This window comes from Aegilops tauschii, chromosome 3 (genome assembly GCF_002575655.3).
Source record: "Aegilops tauschii subsp. strangulata cultivar AL8/78 chromosome 3, Aet v6.0, whole genome shotgun sequence".
In the NCBI taxonomy this organism is placed as follows: domain Eukaryota; kingdom Viridiplantae; phylum Streptophyta; class Magnoliopsida; order Poales; family Poaceae; genus Aegilops; species Aegilops tauschii.
The window spans coordinates 68,198,762-68,217,685 of record NC_053037.3 but is presented as its reverse complement, the minus strand read 5'-3'; positions in this window follow the sequence as shown (position 1 = coordinate 68,217,685).

The window sequence follows — 18,924 nt, the reverse complement described above, 5'->3', positions numbered from 1 at the left end:
AGTGAGGTTACCTATAATATTGGAGACGAAAGAGGGGATGCCTTCCGGGGCATCCCCAAGCTTAGTTGCTTGGATCTTCCTTGGATATTAACTTGGGGTGCCTTGGGCATCCCCAAGCTTAGGGTCTTGTCACTCCTTATTTTCTTCATATCGATATCTCACCCAAAACTTGAAAACTTCAATCACACAAAACTTAACGGAACTTCGTGAGATAGGTTAGTATGATAAAGAGCAAACCATTTCACTTTGGTACTGTCAAAGACAAGATTCATAATTGTTTCCACGCAATGCCTACTGTAGCATATCATTTCCATAATTTATATTGAGCAATATAAGCCATAGAAACTAGAAAACAAGCAAACTATGCATTGAAAACAGAATATGTCAAAAACAGAACAGTCTGTAGTAATATGTACTCCAACCATACTTATGCTACTCCAAAAATTCTGAAAAATTTGGACAACGTAGGGAATTTGTATATCTATCACCTGTAAAAAATTCAGATCAAAAGCATGTTCCAGTGAATTTTGAAATTTTCTGGAATGAGCGCAAAAGTTTCTGTTTTTGCACAGACTCAAGTCAACTATCATCCACACTATCCCAAAGGCTTTACTTGGGACTTTAATGAAACAAAAGATATAAAACATGATTGATACAATAGAATAATCATGTGAACAAATAAAAACAGTAGGTAAAAGTGTTGGGTTGTCTCCCAACAAGCGCTTTTCTTTAATGCCTTTTAGCTAGACATGATGATTTCAATGATGCTCGCATAGAAGATAAGAATTGAAACATAAAGAGAGCATCATGAAGCACATGGCAAGCACATTTAAGTCTAACCCACTTCCTATGCATAGGGATTTTGTGAGCAAACAATTTTTGGGAACAAGAATCAACTAGCATAGGAAGGCAAAACAAGCACAACTTCAAAACTTTCAAAATAAAGAGAGGAAACTTGATATTATTGCAATTCCTACAAGCATATGTTCCTCCCTCATAATAATTTTCAGTAGCATCATGAATGAATTCAACAATATAGCTATCACATAAAGCATTATTTTCATGATCCACAAGCATAGAAAACTTATTACTCTCCACATAAGCAAATTTCTTCTCATTCATAGTAGTGGGAGCAAACTCAACAAAATAACTATCATGTGATTGAAAATTAAAATCATGATGAAAAGTTTCATGGTTATCACTATTCTTTATAGCATACGTGTCATCACCATAATCATCATAGATAGCAACTTCATTGTCAAAATCAATCAAAACCTCTTCCAAAATAGTGGATGTATCACTAAATAAAGTCATGACCTCTCCAAAATCACTTTCATCATTATAATCATCATAAATAGGAGGCATGCTATCATCATAGTAATTTTTCTCATCAAAACTTGGGGGACTAAAAATATCATCTTCATCAAACATAGCATCCCCAAGCTTACGGCTTTGCATATCACTAGCATCATGGATATTTAAAGAGTTCATACTAACAACATTGAAATCATGCTCATCATTCAAATATTTTGTGCCAAACATTTTATTGACTTCTTCTTCTAACAATTGAGCACAATTTTCCGATCCATCATTTTCAAGAAAGATATTATAAAGATGATCAATAATATGATGCAACCTCAATTCCATTTTTTATGTAGTCCTGTTTTTATAAACCAAACTAGTGATAAACCAAGAAACTAAAAGATTCAATTGCAAGATCTAAGGATATACCTTCATGCACTCACCTCCCCGGCAACGGCGCCGGAAAAGAGCTTGATGTCTACTACGCAACTTTATTCTTGTAGACACGTGTTGGGCCTCCAAGCACAGAGTTTTCTAGAACAGTAGCAATTTTCCCTCAAGTGGATTACCTAAGGTTTATCAATCCGTGAGAGGTGTAGGATGAAGATGGTCTCTCTCAAACGACCCTGCAACCAAATACAAGAAATCTCTTGTGTCCCCAACACACCCAATACAATGGCAAATCATATAGGTGCACTAGTTCGGCGAAGAGATGGTGATAAAAGTGTAATATGGATGGTAGAAATATATTTTCATAATCTGAATAAACAAAAACAGCAAGGTAGCAAATAGTAAACGGGCACAAAAACGGTATTGCAATGCTTAAAAATGAGGCCTAGGGTCCGTACTTTCGCTAGTGCAACCTCTCAACAATGCTAACATACTTGGATCGTATGATTGTCCCTCAAAGTGTAACGAAGAATCACTCCCAAGTTCCTATTAGCGGAGAACAAAATATAGGAATTGTTTGTAGGGTACGAAACCACCTCAAAGCTATTCTTTCTGTTCGATCTAATCAAGAGTCCGCACTAAAATAACACAAAGCTATTTTTTCCGTTCGATCTATCCTAGAGACCGTACTAAGATAACACAAAAGCAAGTTCATATTCATAATACTCAATCCACACAAAGAACTATAAAGAGACCCCAAAGTTTCCGTCGGAGAAAAACGTGCATCAACCCCTATGCATAGATTACCCCAATATCACCGCGGGAATCCGCGAGTTGAATGCCAAGACACATATCAAGTGAATCAATATGATACCCCAATTGTCACTTCAAGTATTCATACTGCAAGATATATATCATGTGTTCTCATCTCTGAATATTCAATCCGACAAGACAAAACTTCAAAGGGTAAAGATTCAATTCATCATAACAACAGTATAGAGGGTAGAAACATCATATGATCCGACTATATTAACAAAGCCCATGATATAGATCACGAGAGAGAGAGATTAAACACATGGCTACTGGTACAAACCCTCAGCCCTGAGGGTGGACTACTCCCTCCTCATCGTGGAGTCCGCCAGGATGATGAAGATGGCCACCGGAGATGATTTCCCCCCTTCGGCAGGGTGCCGGAACAGAGCTAGATTGGTTTTCGGTGGCTACAGAGCCTTGCAGCGGCGGAACTTCTGATCTAGGTTAACCCGAAGGGTTTCGGAATATTTGGGAATTTATAGTGCAAAGAGGGGGTGCGGGAGGCCACCAAGGTGGGCACATCCCACATGGGCGCGCCAGGGGGGCTGGCGTGCCCTGGTGGGTTGTGCCCCCTCGGGGCACCCCCCAGGTGCTGCTCTGCCCCAATGGATGTCTTCTGGCCCATAAAAAATCCCCGTGGAGTTTCGTTGCGTTTGGACTTCGTTTGATATTGATTTCCTGCGATGTAAAAAACAAGCAAAAAACAGTAACTCACACTGGGCACTGGGTCAATAGGTTAGTCCCAAAAAATGATATAAAGTTGCTATAAAATGATTGTAAAACATCCAAGAATGATAAAATAACAGCATGAATACTTCATAAATTATAGATGCGTTGGATACGTATCAGGAGCACACCGCGGCCCTTTCAGCCGAGGTACAGAGCGGCCTTATCAAGCCAAACACTTCATCAGCCATCAAGCCCCCGGACACTATTAAACGAGTCCGACCTACTCTGCAGAATGACAGCCCGGTCAATCCGGAGCTGGACTAGCAGTTTTGCCTCCGTCCACCGCCCCATCTAATCGCGACATACATACCGCGTGTGCATAACTACGCACTCAAAATACCTTGGACGACGAGGGAGGCACTCTGCGGACGGGGTCCATAATACAGCTTGACCCTATTCGGACCTTAATATCCTTCTTCTTTTTTCTCTTTTCTCTCATATTACAGGTTCATTAAAAACTAAATCACCTTACGATGGTACAAGGGACCTTTCCCGGGCCCCTTCTATATACACGATCGACGGTCCTTTCAAAGGATCCTCCACCAAGGCGAGAAGTGGCGCAGACGTGCAGCAGGGTGTCCAAAGGATCTTCATGACTACCTTCTCTTTTTTCGGACCTGTATACAGCTTTCCCTTGTTCTCGCATTCTCGGCATGTAAAATAGCCCGGATGCATATGGCATTATCTGTAAGAGTACGTTTTGACGTTTCAATCCGACTATAATGGAAACAGTTTTTACCAACCCTATTCGGTATTAGCTTATTTCATAATTTGTATTCCCTCTTCATGTCATATTGGCACATACACTTTGGCATAGCTTAAAATGCCAGTGGCTTTATTCCGCCACATATATTTCCAAAAAAAAGTCCGAACACTTTTAGAGTATACTTCGGCATCCCGAATATTGCATTATATGCATGAGCTCCGAATCATGTCTTGGGTCAATAGTTGGGTTGCCCGGCTCCTGTGGTTACTACCTTACGTTCCGCTTGTTCGGCTAGGGTAGTAAAGGAAGAACTACTGCGATTGTGTTTCTGGTTCGTCCGGTCAAACACCTCAGTAGAGGAAGCCGAAAACTGACTATCATGATGCGGCGAGAGCTGGTCAGCGATTCAGCAACTTACTATAAATCTCTTGTGATTTCTTCCATATTATACAAAGGATTGGCTTCCGTTCAGTCACGCGCCTAAGGCATCCCTGTTCGGATAGCCGCATACGCACCAGGGGCTAGTACTTAGTCCCACCGTCAAACACATATGGCTAAGTGAAAGTGCTAAAGCCGCATAGTCTGATTGCCTGGTTCGCTACGTAAGCACCGCCTTTATGGACCAAGACATTGGGTCAAGAGTGATCATGCGAACACCCCCGTGGTATCTACGTGGGGGCTGAAGCGGACGACTGGCAAACTTTCAAGATAACAAAATACGGCCGCACAGGAGGCAAGTAATTCCAAATAAAGGCGTAAATATATTACAAAGCCTTGGTTCATAAAACAAAGCCTGGACAGCTCAGATACATTCACTCAAATATGATATCCTTTGAGCATTGACCCTCTATTAATCGGGCACCCTCCAGGACATCTTTCAAAATACCACTCCGGCTTGCGGTGGTCCTTGCCTTCGGGTGGACCCTCGATCACCACGACGGCGGCCTTCACTTTCGCCCAGTGCATCTTGACACGGGCAAAGGCCATCCGCGCACCTTCAATGCACGCTGAGCGCTTGACAGCTTCAATTCGGGGCAATGCGTCGGCAAGTCCCGGTGGACAAGACCCATCATAGGATGCCATTGATAACAGGATCACATCATTAGGATAATGATGTGATGGACAAGACCCAATCCTAAGCATAGCACAAGATCGTGTAGTTCGTCTGCTAAAGCTTTTCTAATGTCAAGTATCTTTTCCTTAGACCACGAGATTGTGCAACTCCCGGATACCGTAAGGGTACTTTGGGTGTGCCAAACGTCACAACGTAACTGGGTGGCTATAAAGGTACACTACGGGTATCCCCGAAAGTATCTATTGGGTTGGCACGAATCGAGACTGGGATTTGTCACTCCGTATGACGGAGAGGTATCTCCGGGCCCACTCGGTAAGACATCATCGTAATGAGCTCAATGTGACTAAGGGGTTGGTTGTGGGATGATGCGTTATGGAACGAGTAAAGAGACTTGCCGTAACGAGATTGAACAAGGTATCGGTATACCGATGATCGAATATCGGGCAAGTGTTATATCGGTAGACAAAGGGAATCGTATACGGGATTGATTGAATCCTTGACATCGTGGTTCATCCGATGAGATCATCGTGGAACATGTGGGAGCCAACATGGGTATCCAGATCCCGCTGTTGGTTATTGGCCGGAGAGATGTCTTGGTCATGTCTGCATAGTTCCCGAACCCGTAGGGTCTACACACTTAAGGTTCGATGACGCTAGGGTTATAGGGAATAGATGTACGTGGTTACCGAATGTTGTTCGGAGTCCCGGATGAGATCCCGGACGTCACGAGGAGTTCCGGAATGGTCCGGAGGTGAAGATTTATATATGGGACCACCGAAGGGGTTCCGGGGGTCCACCGGGACAGTAAACCTGCCCCGAAGGACCTAATGGGCTGTAGTAGCGTGGGAACTAGCCCCTTAGTGGGTTGGTGCGCCCCCCCCCCCAAGGGACCAAGGCGCCTAGGGTTGGAAACCCTAGGGGCCGCTGCCCCCCCGGGGGCGCCCCCCCCCTAGTTGGAAACCCTAAGGGGGCCGCTGCCCCCCCCCCCCTCCCCGAGGGGCCGCCGCCCCCCCTCTAGATGGATCTAGGTGGCCGGCCCCCCTCTCCTTCCCCTATATATAGTGGGGGTTTTGGGGCTGCCAGAGACACGAGTCTCCCTCTCTCTTGGCGCAGCCCTACCCCTCTCCCTCCTCGTCTCTCGCAGTGCTTGGCGAAGCCCTGCTGGAGTGACACGCTCCTCCACCACCACCACGTCGTCGTGCTACTGCTGGACGGAGTCTTCCCCAACCTCTCCCTCTCTCCTTGCTGGATCAAGGCGCGGGAGACATCACCGGGCTGCACGTGTGTTGAACGCGGAGGCACCGTTATTCGGTGCTTAGATCGGATTCGGCCGCGATCTGAATCGCTTCGTGTACGACTCCACCGACCGCGTTCTTGCAACGCTTCCGCATCGCGATCTTCAAAGGTATGAAGATGTACTCCCCTCTCGTTGCTAGTAAACTCCATAGATTGATCTTGGTGATGCGTAGAAAATTTTTAATTTCTGCAACGATCCCCAACAGTGGCATCATGAGCTAGGTCTATGTGTAGTTTCTATGCACGAGTAGAACACAAGTTGTTGTGGGCGTCGATTTTGTCAATTTACTTGCCGTTACTAGTCTTACCTTGATTCGGCGGCATCGTGGGATGAAGCGGCCCGGACCGACCTTACACGTACACTTAAGTGAGACAGGTTCCACCGACTTACATGCACTAGTTGCATAAGGTGGCTAGTGGGTGTCTGTCTCTCCCACTTTAGTCGGATCGGATTCGATGAAAAGGGTCCTTATGAAGGGTAAATAGAAATTGGCATATCACGTTGTGGTTTTGGCATAGGTAAGAAACGTTCTTGCTAAGAAACCTATAGCAGCCACGTAAAAATTTGCAACAACAATTAGAGGACGTCTAACTTGTTTTTGCAGCATATGCCGTGTGATGTGATATGGCCAAAAGGATGTGATGAATGATATATGTGATGTATGAGATTGATCATGTTCTTGTAATAGGAATCATGACTTGCATGTCGATGAGTATGACAACCGGCAGGAGCCATAGGAGTTGTCTTAATTTATTTATGACTTGTGTGTCAACATAAACGTCATGTAATTACTTTACTTTATTGCTAAACCGTTAGCCATAGTAGTAGAAGTAATAGTTGACGAGACAACTTCATGAAGACACGATGATGGAGATCATGATGATGGAGATCATGGTGTCATGCCGGTGACGATGATGATCATGGCGCCCCGAAGATGGAGATCAAAAGGAGCAAAATGATATTGGCCATATCATGTCACTATTTGATTGCATGTGATGTTTATCATGTTTTTACATCTTATTTGCTTAGAACGATGGTAGCATAAATAAGATGATCCCTCATTAAAATATCAAGAATTGTGTTCCCCCTAACTGTGCACTGTTGCTAAGGTTCGTTGTTCCGAAGCACCACGTGATGATCGGGTGTGATAGGTTCTAACGTTCGCATACAACGGGTGTAAGCCAGATTTACACACGCAATACACTTAGGTTGACTTGACGAGCCTAGCATGTACAGACATGGCCTCGGAACACGGAAGACCGAAAGGTCGAACATGAGTCGTATAGAAGATACGATCAACATGAAGATGTTCACCGATGATGACTAGTCCGTCTCACGTGATGATCGGACACGGCCTAGTTGACTCGGATCATGTATCACTTAGATGACTAAAGGGATGTCTATCTGAGTGGGAGTTCATTAAATAATTTGATTAGATGAACTTAATTATCATGAACATAGTCTAAAACTTTGCAATATGTCTTGTAGATCAAATGGCCCACGCTAAAGTTGCCCTCAACTTCAACGCGTTCCTAGAGAAAACCAAGCTGAAAGATGATGGTAGCAACTACACGGACTGGGTCCGTAACCTGAGCATTATGCTCATAGCTGCCAAGAAAGCATACGTCCTTGATGCACCGCTAGGTGAAGCACCTGTTTTCCCAGCAACTCAAGACGTTATGAACGCCTGGTAGTCGCGTAGTGTTGATTACTCCCTGGTTCAGTGCGGCATGCTTTACAGCTTAGAACCGGGGCTCCAAAAGCATTTTGAGCAGCACGGAGCATATGAGATGTTCCAAGAGCTGAAAATGGTTTTCCAAGCTCATGCCCGGGTCGAGAGATATGAAGTCTCCGACAAGTTCTACAGTTGTAAGATGGAGGAGAATAGTTCTGTCAGCGAGCACATACTCAAAATGTCTGGGTTGCACAACCGCTTATCTCAGCTGGGAGTTAATCTCCCGGATGATGCGATCGTTGACAGAATCCTTAAGTCGCTCCCACCTAGCTACAAGAGCTTTGTGATGAACTTCAATATGCAGGGGATGGAAAAGACCATTCCTGAGGTATATTCAATGCTGAAATCAGCGGAGGTGGAGATCAAAAAGGAACATCAAGTGTTGATGGTGAATAAAAACCACTAAGTTCAAGAAAGGCAAGGGTAAGAAGAACTTCAAGAAGGACGGCAAGGGAGTTGCTGCGCCCGGTAAGCCAGTTGCCGGGAAGAAGCCAAAGCATGGACCCAAGCCTGAGACTGAGTGCTTTTATTGCAAGGGAAACGGTCACTAGAAGCGGAACTGCCCCAAGTACTTAGCGGATAAGAAGGCCGGCAATACCAAAGGTATATGTGATATATATGTTATTGATGTGTACCTAACCAGCGGTCGTAGTAGTTCCTGGGTATTTGATACCGGTGCGGTTGCTCATATTTGTAACTCAAAACAGGAGCTGCGGAATAAGCGGAGACTGGCGAAGGACGAGGTGACAATGCGCGTCAGGAATGGTTCCAACGTCGATGTGATCGCCGTCGGCACGCTACCTCTACATTTACCTACGGGGTTAGTTTTAAACCTCAATAATTGTTATTTAGTACCAGCTTTGAGCATGAACATTGTATCTGGATCTCGTTTAATGCGAGATGGCTACTCATTTAAATCTGAGAATAATGGTTGTTCTATTTATATGAGAGACATGTTTTATGGTCATGCCCCGCTGGTCAATGGTTTATTCTTATTTAATCTCGAACGTGATGTTACACATATTCATAGTGTGAATGCCAAAAGATGTAAGGTTGATAATGATAGTCCCACATACTTGTGGCACTGCCGCCTTGGTCACATTGGTGTCAAACGCATGAAGAAACTCCATGCAGATGGACTTTGGGGGTCTCTTGATTATGAATCATTTGACACGTGCGAACCATGCCTCATGGGCAAAATGACCAAGACTCCGTTCTCCGGAACAATGGAGCGAGCAACCAACTTATTGGAAATCATGCATACTGATGTGTGCGGTCCAATGAGCATTGAGGCTCGCGGTGGTTATCGCTATGTGATACGTCTCCAACGTATCTATAATTTTTGATTACTCCATGCTATATTTCTAATGTTTTGGACATTATTAGGCTTTATTATTCACTTTTATATTATTTTTTGGACTAACCTATTAACCGGAGGCCCAGCCCAGAATTGCTGTTTTTTTGCCTATTTCAGAGTTTCGCAGAAAAGGAATATCAAACGGAGTCCAAACGGAATGAAACCTTCGGGAACGTGATTTTTAGGAAGAATATGATCCAGGAGACTTGGACCCTAAGTCAAGAAACAAAAGAGGAGGCCACGAGGTAGGGGGCGTGCCTACCCCCCCAGGGCGCGCCCTCCACCCTCGTGAACCCCCTGTTGCTCCACCAACGTACTCCTTCCTCCTATATATACCTACGTACCCCCAAACGATCAAATACGGAGCCGAAAACCTAATTCCACCGCCGCAACCTTCTGTACCCACGAGATCCCATCTTGGGGCCTGTTCCGGAGCTCCGCCGGAGGGGGCATCGATCACGGAGGGCTTCTACATCATCACCATAGCCCCTCCGATGAAGTGTGAGTAGTTTACCTCAGACCTTCGGGTCCATAGTTAGTAGCTAGATGGCTTCTCTCTTTTTGGATTTCAATACAATGATCTCCCCCTCTCTCGTGGAGATCTATTCGATGTAATCTTCTTTTGCGGTGTGTTTGTTGAGACCGATGAATTGTGGGTTTATGATCAAGATTATCTATGAACAATATTTGAATCTTCTCTGAATTCTTTTATGTATGATTGGTTATCTTTGCAAGTCTCTTCGAATTATCAATTTGGTTTGGCCTACTAGATTGATCTTTCTTGCAATGGGAGAAGTGTTTAGCTTTCGGTTCAATCTTGCGGTGTCCTTTCCCAGTGACAGTAGGGGCAGCAAGGCACGTATTGTATTGTTGCCATCGAGGATAACAAGATGTTTTTTTATCATATTGCATGAATTTATCCCTCTACATCATGTCATCTTGCTTAAGGCGTTACTCTGTTCTTATGAACTTAATACTCTAGATGCATGCTGGATAGCGGTCGATGAGTGGAGTAATAGTAGTAGATGCAGGCAGGAGTCGGTCTACTTGTCTCGGACGTGATGCCTATATACATGATCATACCTACATACTCTCATAACTATGCTCAATTCCGTGAATTGCTCAACAGTAATTTGTTCACCCACCATAAAATACTTATGCACTCGAGAGAAGCCACTAGTGAAACCTATGGCCCCCGGGCCTATCTTCATCATATTAATCTTCCAATACTTAGTTATTTCCTTTGCTTTTTATTTTACTTTGCATCTTTATCATAAAATACCAAAAATATTATCCTATCATATCTATCAGATCTCACTCTCGTAAGTGACCGTGAAGGGATTGACAACCCCTTATCACGTTGGTTGCGAGGATTTATTTGTTTTGTGTAGGTGTGAGGGACTCGTGCGTAGCCTCCTACTGGATTGATACCTTGGTTCTCAAAAACTGAGGGAAATACTTACGCTACTTTGCTGCATCACCCTTTCCTCTTCAAGGGAAAACCAACGCAGTGCTCAAGAGGTAGCAAGAAGGATTTCTGGCGCCGTTGCCGGGGAGGTCTACGCAAAAGTCAACATACCAAGTACCCATCACAATCCCTTATCTCCCGCACTACATTATTTGCCATTTGCCTCTCATTTTCCTCTCCCCCACTTAACCCTTGCCGTTTTATTCGCCCTCTCTTTTCCGTTCGCCTTCTTCTTTTTGCCCCTCGCTCTTTCTGTCATTATGTCTGAAATTGGGGAAATTATTGCCAATATGGACAATAATAATATCATGGAAAATTCTGATGCTCCTGCTGAAGGACCCCCTACCTTGCATACAAAAAAAATTCGAATTGGTAGTGGTAATATAATTGGAAAAGGGGTTATTCAAGATTTCTTTACTTGTGCCGGTGCTTTGCCTTCTATGGGCGGTTCTATTCTTCATAGAACTAGTAGTCTTGCGGACGCTATTGCCATGCTTATAGTTGAACTTTAAAGGTAATTTATGCGCATGCACCCTTGCATACAAAGGATTTTCCTAGAATTTTCTAATATAGAGCACTCTTCTGTTAAGCGTGCCGCTACTATCTTTTTGGCTAATGAGTTCAGATTTATAATAAAAGAGGCCAAAGAAATCTTTGCGCATTATAGGGTGGACGCTGGCCGTCCTCCCATAGAAGCTATCCTCTTTGATCAAGAAGAAATAATGCGTTTTCAATCTCTAGACTATGTTGCTTTCAATGAAAACCTTAGAAAAAAGGTCCCTACCAATGTTCTAGTTGATAGAATTTCTGAACTTAATGATGATTTGGCTATTCGAAATAATGAGCTAGGATATTCTCTCGAGTATAGGCTCACAAAGTTCTGTCAAAAGAATGCTTATAATGATGAATTGGTTATGCAATACGAAGGTTCGAAGGAGGAACCTATACCTCCTAAAATTGATCTTGGGGACTTTTGTCCCATTAAATTTAGCCCTTTTTATTACTTTTGCTTGCCTCAAAGAAAACTTGCTACCGAACGTAGAGAGTATGAGATGAGTTTCACCGATCTATCCTATTACTATGGCACTACCTAGATCTATCCTTGCTTTTATGCCTAGCTAGGGGCGTTAAACGATAGCGCTTGTTGGGAGGCAACCCAATTTTATTTTTAGTTTTTTTGCTTTTTGCTTATGTTTAGGAATAAATATTTGTTCTAGACTCTGGTTAGATGTGTTTTTATGTTTCAATTAGTGTTTGTGCCAAGTTAAACCTATAGGATCTTCTTGGATGATAGTTATTTGATCTTGCTGTAATCTCCAGAAACTTTCTGTTCACGAAAATAATTGTTAAAAAACACCAGAATGTGATAAAATAGTGATTCCAATTGCTGCTGATCAATAAACAAATTGTCTAGGTCGTCCTATTTTGGCTGAATTTTTGGAGTTCCAGAAGTTTGCGTTAGTTACAGATTACTACAGACTGTTCTGTTTTTGACAGATTCTGTTTTTCGTGTGTTGTTTGCTTATTTTGATGAATCTATGGCTAGTAAAAGAGTTTATAAACTATAGAGAAGTTGGAATACAGTAGGTTTAACACAAATATAAATAAAGAATTAGTTCATTACAGTACCTTGAAGTGTTCTTTTGTTTTCTTTCGCTAACGGAGCTCACGAGATTTTCTGTTGAGTTTTGTGTTGTGAAGTTTTCAAGTTTTGGGTGAAAGATTTTGATGGATTATGGAACAATGAGTGACAAGAGCCTAAGCTTGGGGATGCCCATGGCACCCCCAAGATAATATAAGGACACCAAAAAGCCAAAGCTTGGGGATGCCCATGGCACCCCCAAGATAATATAAGGACACCAAAAAGCCAAAGCTTGGGGATGCCCCGGAAGGCATCCCCTCTTTCGTCTACTTCCATCGGTAACTTTACTTGGAGCTATATTTTTATTCACCACATGATATGTGTTTTGCTTGGAGCGTCTTGTATGATTTGAGTCTTTGCTTTTTAGTTTACCACAATCATCCTTGCTGTACACACCTTTTGAGAGAGCCATACATGATTTGGAATTTGTTAGAATACTCTATGTGCTTCGCTTATATCTTTTGAGTTATATAGTTTTGCTCTAGTGCTTCACTTATATCTTTAAGAGCACGGTGGTGGATTTGTTTTATAGAAACTATTGATCTCTCATGCTTCACTTAGATTATTTTGAGAGTCTTAAATAGCATGGTAATTTGCTTAAATAATCCTAATATGCTTGGTATTCAAGAATAGTAAAAATTCTTATGAGTGTGTTGAATACTATGAGAAGTTTGATGCTTGATAATTGTTTTGATATATAAAGATGGTGATATTAGAGTCATGCTAGTTGAGTAGTTGTGAATTTGAGAGATACTTGTGTTAAAGTTTGTGATTCCCGTAGCATGCACGTATGGTGAACCGTTATGTGATGAAGTCGGAGCATAACTTATTTATTGATTGTCTTCCTTATGAGTGGCGGTCGGGGATGAGCGATGGTCTTTTCCTACCAATCTATCCCCCTAGGAGCATGCGCGTAATACTTTGCTTTGATAACTTGTAGATTTTTGCAATAAGTATATGAGTTCTTTATGACTAATGTTGAGTCCATGGATTATACGCACTCTTCTTCCTTCCACCATTGCTAGCCTCTCTAATACCGCGCACTTTTGCCGGTATCATACACCCACCATAAACCTTCCTCAAAACAGCCACCATACCTACCTATCATGGCATTTCCATAGCCATTCCGAGATATATTGCCATGCAACTTTCCACCGTTCCGTTTATTATGACACGCTCCATTATTGTCATATTGCTTAGCATGATCATGTAGTTGACATCGTATTTGTGGCAAAGCCACCGTTCATAATTCTTTCATACATGTCACTCTTGATTCATTGCATATCCCGGTACACCGCCGGAGGCATTCATATAGAGTCATATTTTGTTCTAAGTATCGAGTTGTAATTGTTGAGTTGTAAGAAAATAAAAGTGTGATGATCTTCATTTTTAGAGCATTGTCCCAAGTGAGGAAAGGATGATGGAGACTATGATTCCCCCACAAGTCGGGATGAGACTCCGGATGAAAAAAAAGAGGCCATCAAAAAAGAGAAAAGGCCCAAATAAAAAAATGAGAGAAAAAGAGAGAAGGGACAATGTTACTATCCTTTTACCACACTTGGGCTTCAAAGTAGCACCATGATCTTCATGATAGAGAGTCTCTCATTTTGTCACTTTCATATACTAGTGGGAATTTTTCATTATAGAACTTGGCTTGTATATTCCAATGATGGGCTTCCTCAAAATGCCCTAGGTCTTCGTGAGCAAGCGAGTTGGATGCACACCCACTTAGTTTCTTTTGTTGAGCTTTCATATATTTATAGCTCTAGTGCATCCGTTGCATGGCAATCCCTACTCACTCACATTGATATCTATTGATGGTCATCTCCATAGCCCGTTGATACGCCTAGTTTATGTGAGACTATCTTCTCCCTTTTTGTCTTCTCCACAACCACCATTCTATTCCACATATAGTGCTATGTCCATGGCTCACGCTCATGTATTGCGTGAAGATTGAAAAAGTTTGAGAATGTCAAAAGTATGAAACAATTGCTTGGCTTGTCATCGGGGTTGTGCATGATTTAAATACTTTGTGTGGTGAAGATAGAGCATAGCCAGACTATATGATTTTGTAGGGATAACTTTCTTTGGCCATGTTATTTTGAGAAGACATAATTGCTTTGTTAGTATGCTTGAATTATTATTATTTTTATGTCAATATTAAACTTTTGTCTTGAATCTTTCGGATCTGAATATTCATACCACAATTAAGAAGAATTACATTGAAATTATGCCAAGTAGCACTCGGCATCAAAAATTATGTTTTTATCATTTACCTACTCGAGGACGAGCAGGAATTAAGCTTGGGGATGCTTGATACGTCTCCAACGTATCTATAATTTTTTATTACTCCATGCTATATTATCTACTGTTTTGGACATTATTGGGCTTTATTATTCACTTTTATATTATTTTTGGGACTAACCTATTAATCGGAGGCCCAGCCCAGAATTGCTGTTTTTTTTTGCCTATTTCAGAGTTTCGCATAAAAGGAATATCAAACGGAGTCCAAACGGAATGAAACCTTCGGGAACGTGATTTTTCGAAAGAATATGATCCAGGAGACTTGGACCCTACGTCAAGAAACAAAAGAGGAGGCCACGAGGTAGGGGGCACGCCTACCCCCAGGGCGCGCCCTCCACCCTCATGGGCCCCCTGTTGCTCCACCGACGTACTCCTTCCTCCTATATATACCTACGTACCCCCAAACGATCAGATACGGAGCCAAAAACCTAATTCCACCGCCGCAACCTTCTGTACCCACGAGATCCCATCTTGGGGCTTGTTCCGGAGCTTCGCCGGAGGGGGCATCGATCACGGAGGGCTTCTACATCATCACCATAGCCCCTCCGATGAAGTGTGAGTAGTTTACCTCAGACCTTCGGGCCCATAGTTAGTAGCTAGATGGCTTCTTCTCTCTTTTTGGATCTCAATACAATGTTCTCCCCCTCTCTCGTGGAGATCTATTCAATGTAATCTTCTTTTGCGGTGTGTTTGTTGAGACCGATGAATTGTGGGTTTATGATCAAGATTATCTATGAACAATATTTGAATCTTCTCTGAATTCTTTTATGTATGATTGGTTATCTTTGCAAGTCTCTTCGAATTATCAATTGGTTTGGCCTACTAGATTGATCTTTCTTGCAATGGGAGAAGTGTTTAGCTTTGGGTTCAATCTTGCGGTGTCCTTTCCCAGTGATAGTAGGGGCAGCAAGGCACGTATTGTATTGTTGCCATCGAGGATAACAAGACGGGTTTTTTATCATATTGCATGAATTTATCCCTCTACATCATGTCATCTTGCTTAAGGCGTTACTCTGTTTTATGAACTTAATACTCTAGATGCATGCTAGATAGCGGCCGATGAGTGGAGTAATAGTAGTAGATGCAGGCAGGAGTCGGTCTACTTGTCTCGGACGTGATGCCTATATACATGATCATACCTAGATACTCTCATAACTATGCTCAATTCTGTGAATTGCTCAACAGTAATTTGTTCACCCACCGTAAAATACGTATGCTCTCGAGAGAAGCCACTAGTGAAACCTATGGCCCCCGGGTCTATCTTCATCATATTAATCTTCCAATACTTAGTTATTTCCTTTGCTTTTTATTTTACTTTGCATCTTTATCATAAAATACCAAAAATATTATCCTATCATATCTATCAGATCTCACTCTCGTAAGTGACCGTGAAGGGATTGACAACCCCTTATCGCGTTGGTTGCGAGGATTTATTTGTTTTGTGTAGGTGTGAGGGACTCGTGCGTAGCCTCCTACTGGATTGATACCTTGGTTCTCAAAAACTAAGGGAAATACTTACGCTACTTTGCTGCATCACCCTTTCCTCTTCAAGGGAAAACCAATGCAGTGCTCAAGAGGTAGCACTATGTTCTCACCCTCACGGATGACTTAATTAGATATGGGTATGTCTACTTAATGAAACACAAGTCTGAGACCTTTGAAAAGTTCAAGGAATTTCAAGTGAGGTTGAGAATCAACGTGACAGGAAAATCAAGTTCTTACGATCAGATCGTGGGGGAGAATATTTGAGTCACGAATTTGGCACGCACTTAAGGAAATGTGGAATTGTTTCACAACTCACGCCGCCTGGAACACCTCAGCGTAATGGTGTGTCCGAACGTCGAAATCGCACTCTATTGGATATGGTGCGATCCATGATGTCTCTTACCGACCTACCTCTATCATTTTGGGGTTATGCTATAGAGACTGCCACATTCACTTTAAATAGGGCTCCGTCAAAATCCGTTGAGACGACACCGTATGAATTATGGTTTGGGAAGAAACCAAAGCTGTCGTTTCTAAAAGTTTGGGGATGCGATGTTTATGTCATGAAACTTCAACCTGAAAAGCTCGAACCCAAGTCAGAAAAATGCGTCTTCATAGGATACCCTAAGGAAACTATTGGGTATACCTTCTACCTCAGATCCGAAGGCAAGATCTTTGTTGCCAAGAATGGATCCTTTCTAGAGAAAGAGTTTCTCTTGAAAGAAGTAAGTGGGAGGAAAGTATAACTTGATGAAGTATTGCCTCTTGAACCGGAGAGTAGCGCAGCTCAAGAAAATGTTTCTGTGGTGCCTGCACCGACTAGAGAGGAAGTTAATGATGATGATCATGAAACTTCAGATCAAGTTGCTACTGAACTTCGTAGGTCCACAAGGACACGTTCCGCACCAGAGTGGTACGGCAACCCTGTCCTGGAAATCATGTTGTTAGACAATGGTCAACCTTCGAACTATGAAGAAGCGATGGCGGGCCCGGATTCCGACAAATGGCTTGAAGCCATGAAATCCGAGATAGGATCCATGTATGAAAACAAAGTATGGACTTTGATGGACTTGCCCGATGATCGGCGAGCCATAGAAAATAAATGGAACTTTAAGAAGAAGACGGACGCGGATGGCAATGTGACCATCTATAAAGCTCGGCTTGTCGCTAAGGGTTATCGACAAGTTCAAGGGGTTGACTACGATGAGACCTTCTCACCCGTAGCGAAGCTGAAGTCTATCCGAATCATGTTAGCAATTGTCGCATTCTATGATTATGAGATATGGCAAATGGACGTGAAAATGGCATTCCTTAATGGTTTCCCTAAGGAAGAATTGTATATGATGCAGTCGGAAGGTTTTGTCGATCCTAAGAATGCTGACAAGGTATGCAAGCTCCAACGCTCGATCTATGGGCTGGTGCAAGCATCTCGGAGCTGGAACATTCGTTTTGATGAGATGATCAAAGCGTTTGGGTTTACGCAGATTTATGGAGAAGCCTGTGTTTACAAGAAAGTGAGTGGGAGCTCTGTAGCATTTCTCATATTGTATGTGGACGACATACTATTGATGGGAAATAATATAGAACTCTTGGAAAGCATAAAGGCCTACTTGAATAAGTGTTTTTCAATGAAGGACCTTGGAGAAGCTGCTTATATATTAGGCATCAAGATCTATAGAGATAGATCGAGACGCCTCATTGGTCTTTCACAAAGCACATACCTTGACAAGATATTGAAAAAGTTCAATATGGATCAGTCAAAGAAGGGGTTCTTGCCTGTATTGCAAGGTGTGAGATTGAGCGCTGCTCAATGTGAAGGAAATATGCCCTGGAGGCAATAATAAAGTTATTATTTATTTCCTTATATCATGATAAATGTTTATTATTCATGCTAGAATTGTATTAACTGGAAACTTGATACATGTGTGAATACATAGACAAACAGAGTGTCACTAGTATGCCTCTACTTGATTAGCTCGTTGATCAAAGATGGTTATGTTTCCTAGCCATAGACATGAGTTGTCATTTGATTAATGGGATCACATCATTAGGAGAATGATGTGATTGACTTGACCCATTCCGTTAGCTTAGCACTCGATCGTTTAGTATGTTGCTATTGCTTTCTTCATGACTTATACATGTTCCTATGACTATGAGATTATGCAACTCCCGTTTACCGGCGGAACACTTTGTGTGCTACCAAACGTCACAACGTAACTGGGTGATTATAAAGGTGCTCTACAGGTGTATCCAAAGGTACTTGTTGGGTTGGCATATTTCGAGATTAGGATTTGTCACTCCGATTGTCGGAGAGGTATCTCTGGGCCCACTCGGTAATGCGCATCACTATAAGCCTTGCAAGCATTGTAACTAATGAGTTAGTTGCGGGATGATGTATTACGGAATGAGTAAAGAGACTTGCCGGTAACGAGATTGAACTAGGTATTGAGATACCGACGATCGAATCTCGGGCAAGTAACATACCGATGACAAAGGGAACAACGTATGTTGTTATGCGGTTTGACCGATAAAGATCTTCGTAGAATATGTGGGAGCCAATATGAGCATCCAGGTTCCGCTATTGGTTATTGACCGGAGAGGTGTCTCGGTCATGTCTACAT